The sequence below is a fragment of the Pinus tabuliformis genome, chromosome 3_1, assembly GCF_031772625.1.
Source record: "Pinus tabuliformis cultivar Carrire ecotype Pingquan chromosome 3_1, CPIR1, whole genome shotgun sequence".
NCBI classification, from domain to species: domain Eukaryota; kingdom Viridiplantae; phylum Streptophyta; class Pinopsida; order Pinales; family Pinaceae; genus Pinus; species Pinus tabuliformis.
This window is the reverse complement of record NC_142301.1, coordinates 933,999,280-934,006,952: the sequence shown is the minus strand read 5'-3', so window position 1 is coordinate 934,006,952 and position 7,673 is coordinate 933,999,280. Positions and strand designations below refer to the sequence as shown.

Genomic DNA, 7,673 nt, shown 5'->3' with positions numbered 1-7,673 from the left:
CGGACACAATCTAGTCATTGTTCAACCTTCTACAGGAAGCTACAGGACTTTCTACAGGAAGTTCTGTATTTCTACCAGAAACATCCTGTAGAGCCTTTGGGCAGGCCAGAATCGATTATGGAGAGGGATTTGAAGCTTGAAGTCTATTGAGGAGGCATGCAGCCACTCTTTTCTTCCATCCTCCACTGGTTTCATCGCCTTTCACCACCATTTCCACCATCTGATTGAATATACTTGCACAATCATACCAAAGCTGAAACTTCTCTAGGAAAAGGAGCACAGGCAGTGGGAAGAAGCAAAGAGAAAAGCATGGTTTCATGACTAAGAAGAGGACATCACTTCAGAAGCTTAGCATGACAGGGAAGCCACCAGGGCCATCAAAGATGAGGAGATAGATTGGTTGCTCAGAGGATGAGCAACACTTTCAGTAGGGGGTGATGATGAGCCCCAAAAATGGATAATTATTTGGGCTCATTCAACCTCCTAATTCGACTTAATCCACCATTCTCATTAGTTTATTGCATGTTTTTGATTATATTTATGCTAATAGAGTGAATTGGGTTAGTCATTATGCCAACAAGTCTAATGTGTGCTTTGTGTAGCCTTTTTGGTCAATTTGGAGACAAAATCAAAGGTTTAAATGAGCACTTGGCAGCCAAATTCGTGGAGAGGATTTTTAGGAAGGTGTTCCCTTCATTTGTAGGCCCTTACCTCAAATTCTCCACCATCAGCTTGGAGTTCAAGGGCCACCAAATCAATTAACACAAGGGCAGCCAAGCAAGTCAAGTAGGACTGCTGTTAACTACAAGTTTTGGGCAGCCGAGTCCCTAAAGTTTAGGAGGACTGTTGGGGTCCTCAATTTGTATAAATAAGAAGGATTAGGGCCTCATTTTGGTTAGCCAGTAGTTAGTCACTTTATAGTCATTTTGTATTCATTTTGTAGTCATTTTGTAGTTCGATTTTTAGGCAGTAGATTAGCTTTGCTTTCAGCACATTTTCAAGTTCTCCTTGTGGACAGTTTTCGGAATGTAACATTTCTTTTGATCAATAAAGATGAATCCAGCTTTGCGCCAGCTCTAAATCTCTATTAGGAGGCTGTAGCTCTTGGGGTTGGGCCCATCTCAAGTGCCCAGTACCTCCTTTGTTTACTTTCACGTGTCTTTGCTGCGTTCTTAAAATAAAATCTGTTATTTAGATTTAAACCTTGTTTTATTATTTAGGTTGTTTTTGATGAGTAAAATAGCTTTTCATGCTCAGATTTAGTTGATAGGTTGTTAACAGAAAAAGCTTCAAGAAAAGGGCCAACAAACATCTGTAGTTTCACCTCTCCCTCAGTGGGATCAGGAGCTGTGACTAGGATGACTTTGCTGCCCACAAAACACTGATTTTGCTTTGCCATGCAACCACTAGTGTTTGATCTTCATGTGTAGAAGTTGGTTACAAGTTTAGACTTTCTTTTGCTTAGTTGCATGAGTTAAAATACATGGTTTCATTGCAAGTCACACTTCTGTTCATTCTCTTTACTGACAGCTAGCAAATTAGGTCAACGTAACTAGGTCTTTGAATTTACAAGTCTTTGTTGGTTCAGATTGGAAAAACGACTTGCAGAGAACCTGTACCACTCCTTCATCTGCTTATTCTCCATCAGCACCATCCACTCCACCCTCTACTTAGAATCCTTACCTCACGTTCGCCACATTTGCTCACATAACCCTAGTTTTCGTACATCATTGTTTCAGCCTTCTTTGAGCCAACTTAGCTATCTACACCTTCTCACCACTCCATCCACCAGTCCCTGGGCCACTTCAGACCCCTATCCTACCTCCATATCCATTCATGCATCTTCCCTCACTCACCCATCCTCCAAAATCCAATTTTTAAACATCCTGTAGAAATTTCTGAACATCCTGTAGAAATTCCTGAAACATCCTGTAGAACCCCTGCAGACTTCCTGTAGAAGCTCACGAATGAGGTTTCTTGATAGCCAAACTCTGTGAAACTCTTTGGAAGGGTGTTAGGGACCCCTTAGGCCCTCTCTGAACCTTCCTAACCTTTTCCAAGCATTTCTCCTCCTTGATCCACCCTTGCACAGTAAAAAGCCAGTTAAAAGCACATGCATGATAATTCTAATAACTTATTCAAAAATACAAAAAGGTGTTTTCTTCAGATAGAGGTAGTCTAGACACATGTATTTTACCTTCATAGAAGTAATGGCATCTCTTTCAGTAGTTTGCATTCTCTCCTTTGCATCAGTAGGACTAGCTGGTAGAATTAGGGTTTTCTAGGGTTTGCGTTGTCCTTCAGTTTTTCAATCTCTTTTCGCAAATAGATTAGCTTACTTCGAGTTAGCTTTCAACCATCAATTAAAAAGCTTCTTCTAAGAGCTCATAGAAGTTGGCTTAAGCTCCTAGCAGACTTTTGCTAGCTGACCAAGTGATAGCTGCGGCAAGAGCTAGTACTTGTGCATACAGCATCGTCGCTTCCAAGTTTGTTACGAACTACCGGGTTGATAAAAGTAAAGAAGGGAGTTCCAGGAGTTGCAGCATTATTGCTGCAACACTAGGGCTCACCACTCTTTTTGGTGCCGTTGCCAGGGAAGCGTCAGAGTATTGGTGATTGCTGCTTTTCTTCTATTTTCCACTACAACCTTCTGCTAAGTAGTTTATTTCATTTCCATTATGCAATTTCGTTTCTGCAAAAGTAGATTAGCATTTCCTGCTTTCATAGATTAGCATTTCAATTCCGCAATTTCGTTTCTGCAAGCGTAGATTAGCATTTCAATTCTGCAAGCGTAGCCTAGCATTTCATTCCTGCAATTTCATTTGAGAAAAATAGATTAGTCCTTTCCTGCTTTCATTTAAATTCCGCATTTCCATTTCAGCAAGATAGTTAGTTGCAGTTCAATCTATTTTAGTTTTGCAGGTACAAGCAGAAAAAGCAAAATCAACCAAAAATATTTCCTTTCATGCCTTGTAGGAGTAGGGATAATTCAGAAAAATGATTGCACAACACCCCCACTGCTTCACACAGCCAACCTTCTCTCTTCTTCGATGGCTGTGATTAAAGAACCCTTAGGTGGACTGCAAGACATATTTGAAGAACCTCAAGAAGGATGATGAGCCCCAAAAATGGATAATTATTTTGGCTCATTCAACCTCCTAATTCGACTTAATCCACCATTCTCATTATTTTATTGCATGTTTTTGATTATATTTATGCTAATAGAGTGAATTGGGTTAGTCATTATGCCAACAAGTCTAATGTGTGTTTTGTGTAGCCTTTTTGGTCAATTTGGAGACAAAATCAAAGGTTTAAATGAGCACTTGGCAGCGAAATTTGTGGGAGAAAAAGGGAGAGGATTTGTAGGAAGGTGTCCCCTTCATTTATGGGCCCTTACCTCGAATTCTCCACCATTAGCTCGGAGTTCAAGGGCCACCAAATCAATTAACACAAGGGCAGCCAAGCAAGTCAAGTAGAATTGCTGTTAACTGCAAGTTTTGGGCAGCCGAGTCCCTAAAGTTTAGGAGGACTGTTGGGGTCCTCAATTTCTATAAATAAGAGGGCTTAGGGCCTCATTTCAGTTAGTCACTTTATATTCATTTTGTAGTCATTTTGTAGTTCGATTTTTAGGCAGTAGATTAGCTTTGCTTTCAGCACATTTTCAAGTTCTCCTTGTGGACAGTTTTTGGAATGTAACATTTCTTTTGATCAATAAAGATGAATCCAGCTTTGCACTAGCTCTAAATCTCTCTTAGGAGGCTGTAGCTCTTGGGGTTGGGCCCATCTCAAGTGCCCAGTACCTCCTTTGTTTACTTTCATGTGTCTTTGCTGCATTCTTAAAATAAAATCTGTTATTTAGATTTAAACCTTGTTTTATTATTTAGGTTGTTTTTTATGAGTAAAATAGCTGTTCATGCTCAGATTTAGTTGATAGGTTGTTAACAGAAAAAGCTTCAAGAAAAGGGCCAACAAACATCTGTGGTTTCACCTCTCCCTCAGTGGGATCAGGAGCTGTGACTAGGATGACTTTGCTGCCCACAAAAACACTGATTTTGCTTTGCCATGCAATCACTAGTGTTTGATCTTCATGTGTAGAAGTTGGTTACAAGTTCAGAATTTCGTTTGCTTAGTTGCATGAGTTAAAATACATGGTTTCATTGCAGGTCACACTTCTGTTCATTCTCTTTACTAACAGCTAGCAAATTAGGTCAACGTAACTAGGTCTTTGAATTTACAAGTCTTTGTTGGTTCAGATTGGAAAAACGACTTGCAGAGCACCTGTACCACTCCTTCGTCTACTTATTCTCCATCAGCACCATCCACTCCACCCTCTACTTAGAATCCTTACCTCACGTTTGCCACATTTGCTCACATAACCCTAGTTTTTGCACATCATTGTTTCAGCCTTCTTTGAGACAACTTAGCTATCTACACCTTCTCACCACTCCATCCACCAGTCCCTGGGCCACTTCAGACCCCTATCCTACCTCCATATCCATTCATGCATCTTCCCTCACTCACCCATCCTCCAAAATCCAATTTTTAAACATCCTGTAGAAATTTTTGAACATCCTGTAGAACCCTTGCAGACTTCCTGTAGAAGCTCACGAATGAGGTTTCTTGATAGCCAAACTCTCTGAAACTCTCTGGAAGGGTGTTAGGGACCCCTTAGGCCCTCTCTGAACCTTCCCGACCTCTTCCAAGCATTTCCTCTCGCTAATCCACCTCTGCACAGTCAAAAACAGTTAAATTATATGCATGATAATTGTGACAACTTATTCAAAAATACAAAAAGATGTTTTCTTCAGATAGTGATAACTTAGACACATGCATTTTACCTTCCTAGAAGTCATGGCATCTCTTTCAGTAGCTTGCATCCTCTTTTTCGCATCAGTAGGGCTAGCTGGTAAAATTAGGGTTTGCTAGGGTTTGCATTTCCTTTCCACTTTCCAGTTTCTTTCTGTAAGTAAATTAGCCCCTTTGAGTTAGCTTTCATTCATCAGTTAAAAAGATTCTTCTAAGAGCTCATACAAGTTGGCTTAAGCTCCTAGCGGACTTGTGCCAGCTGACCAAGTGACAGCTGCGGCAAGAGCTATAGTACTTGTGCATACAGCACCATCACTTCCAAGTTTGTTACAAACTACCGGGTTGATAAAATTAAAGAAGGGAGTTCCAGGAGTTGCAGCATTATTGCTGCAATACTGGGGCTCAATTGCCACCCTCGACGTGAACAGTCCAAGCTTCTTCGTATGCTGGGTCTCCTGTAGCGCAGCTTCCAGTAGAAACGCCTATAGAGTGCCCCTGCGCCTCTGAGCGAGCCTGATACGCAACAGAATCTAGAAGACAGGTAGGCCTGAACATAACTTTCCCATGCAAATAATTCAAAAGGTGGTGAATTCGATGTGTTGAGGGGGTAGGGAAAATGTGAATGCAAGTCTGTCTATGAATTCAAAAGCCGTTTTCTTATTGCTGCCTGGAATTGTCTTCAGTGCAACATAGCCCATGCCATGGAGAAGAACAAATACCCAGATTTAGACATATACTGGAAAAAATATGAAGAAAAATACATTTCTCTTGCCAGTTTACTGTAGATCTAATTGCAATGAATCATGCAGATTTTATTATCACTAGCACATATCAAGAGATTGCTAGAAGCAAGGATATTGTTGGACAGTATGAGAGCCACACTGCTTTCACCCTTCCTGGTATTTATCGTGTGGTTCATGGAATTGATGTTTTTGATCCCAAATTCAACATTGTTTCTCCTGGAGCAGACATGCAGATTTATTTCCCTTATATAGAGGAGCAGCATTGTCTTACCGCTTTACATGGTTCAATTGAGGAACTCTTGTTCAATCCTGAACAGACAATTGAACACATGTGTGTTTTGAATGACCATAAAAAGCCCATTATCTTTTCTATGGCAAGACTCAATAGAGTGAAAAACATGACAGGACTGGTTGAGTGGTTTGCAAAGAAAAAAACACTTGAGGGATACTGTCCCCCACATTCTGGGGAGGAAACCATATTCAGAATTCCCATTCTGATCAGTGCACAAGCCAAAACAGAGCGTGAGGAAGAAAGATAGTGAGGCAGAGAAGAAGAATAAGGGTAAGGAAGCTAAGGGAAAGAAAACCTAGGGCAAGCCATCATAGGAAAATCCACTGGAGAAGCAAGAAAGAAAAGAAGGAAGAAATAGAGAGGGAAAAAAAACAAGTTTAATCCCTGGAAATTGTTGCAGGTTGCAGGGACACAATGTGGAAAGGGGGCCTCCCAACACAAGCAGAAGGGTCCCTACCAAGTTCCCAGGAATCCTCACATCCATCCCCTCCATGAACACTCATTTTTTCAGGGTTCGGACACAATCTAGTCATGGTTCAACCTTCTACAGGAAGCTACAGGACTTTCTACAGGAAGTTCTGTATTTCTACCAGAAACATCCTGTAGAGCCTTTGGGCAGGCCAGAATCGATTATGGAGAGGGATTTGAAGCTTGAAGTCTGTTGAGGAGGCATGCAACCACTCTTTTCTTCCATCCTCCACTGGTTTCATCGCCTTTCACCACCATTTCCACCATCTGATTGAATATACTTGCACAATCATACCAAAGCTGAAACTTCTCTAGGAAAAGGAGCACAGGCAGTGGGAAGAAGCAAAGAGAAAAGCATGGTTTCATGACTAAGAAGAGGACATCACTTCAGAAGCTTAGCATGACAGGGAAGCCACCAGGGCCATCAAAGATGAGGAGATAGATTGGTTGCTCAGAGGATGAGCAATACTTTCAGTAGGGGGGTGATGATGAGCCCCAAAAATGGATAATTATTTGGGCTCATTCAACCTCCTAATTCGACTTAATCCACCATTCTCATTAGTTTATTGCATGTTTTTGATTATATTTATGCTAATAGAGTGAATTGGGTTAGTCATTATGCCAACAAGTCTAATGTGTTCTTTGTGTAGCCTTTTTGGTCAATTTGGAGACAAAATCAAAGGTTTAAATGAGCACTTGGCAGCCAAATTCGTGGAGAGGATTTTTAGGAAGGTGTTCCCTTCATTTATGGGCCCTTACCTCAAATTATCCACCATCAGCTCGGAGTTCAAGGGCCACCAAATCAATTAACACAAGGGCATCCAAGCAAGTCAAGTAGGACTACTGTTAACTACAAGTTTTGGGCAGCCGAGTCCCTAAAGTTTAGGAGGACTGTTGGGGTCCTCAATTTGTATAAATAGGAAGGCTTAGGGCCTCATTTTGGTTAGCCAGTAGTTAGCCACTTTATAGTCATTTTGTATTCATTTTGTAGTCATTTTGTAGTTTGATTTTTAGGCAGTAGATTAGCTTTGCTTTCAGCACATTTTCAAGTTCTCCTTGTGGACAGTTTTTGGAATGTAACATGTCTTTTGATCAATAAAGATGAATCCAGCTTTGCACAAGCTCTAAATCTCTCTTAAGAGGCTGTAGCTCTTGGGGTTGGGCCCATCTCAAGTTCCCAGTACCTCCTTTGTTTACTTTCATGTGTCTTTGCTACATTCTTAGAATAAAATCTGTTATTTAGAATTAAACCTTGTTTTATTATTTAGGTTGTTTTTGATGAGTAAAATAGCTTTTCATGATCAGATTTAGTTGATAGGTTGTTAACAGAAAAAGCTTCAAGAAAAGGGCCAACAAACAATCTG

General features: G+C 40.7%; 1 pseudogene; it reads left to right on the top strand.

Annotated features, from left to right (window-relative positions):
- Window positions 1–5,602: 5,602 nt before the first annotated feature.
- LOC149190834 (sucrose synthase 1 pseudogene) lies at window positions 5,603–6,088 on the top strand (annotated as a pseudogene).
- The last annotated feature ends 1,585 nt before the right edge of the window (window positions 6,089–7,673 follow it).